A 463-nucleotide genomic window follows, 5' to 3' on the forward strand; every position below is an offset into this window, starting at 1 on the left:
CATTGCCTGAGGGCAGTCATTGGGGGTGGAGCCATGAGAAGGCCCCTGGATAAGAAAGTCGTGACTGTCTAGGCCAGTGGTTCTCTCTTTTTTAAAATTTTTGTTCTACTTCTCATTTCTTTATTTCTTACAATTTTATTGGTGTATTGAAGTCACCTACTATGATTGTTGAATCTGTAATTTCTTTTTTCATCTTTTGAGTAGCTTGTTTGATGAATTTCATAGGTCTTTCGTTAAACGTGCATATATTTATTATTGGTTTACTGAACCTTTGAGCATTATATAGTGCCCCTCCTTGTCTGTTGTTATGTTTGCACCTTGAGGTCAGTTTTGGCATAAATTAGGATTGCAACCCCTGGTTTTTTAAGTTGCCATTGGCCTTATATATTTATATTTTCTTCCAGCCTTCTAGTCTTAGTCTATTTTTGTCTGCAAACTTAAGATGTGTCTCTTGCAGGCAACA

Source organism: Echinops telfairi, unplaced genomic scaffold, assembly GCF_000313985.2.
Source record: "Echinops telfairi isolate 266 unplaced genomic scaffold, ASM31398v2 ScPeMD7_14;HRSCAF=57, whole genome shotgun sequence".
In the NCBI taxonomy this organism is placed as follows: Eukaryota; Metazoa; Chordata; class Mammalia; order Afrosoricida; family Tenrecidae; genus Echinops; species Echinops telfairi.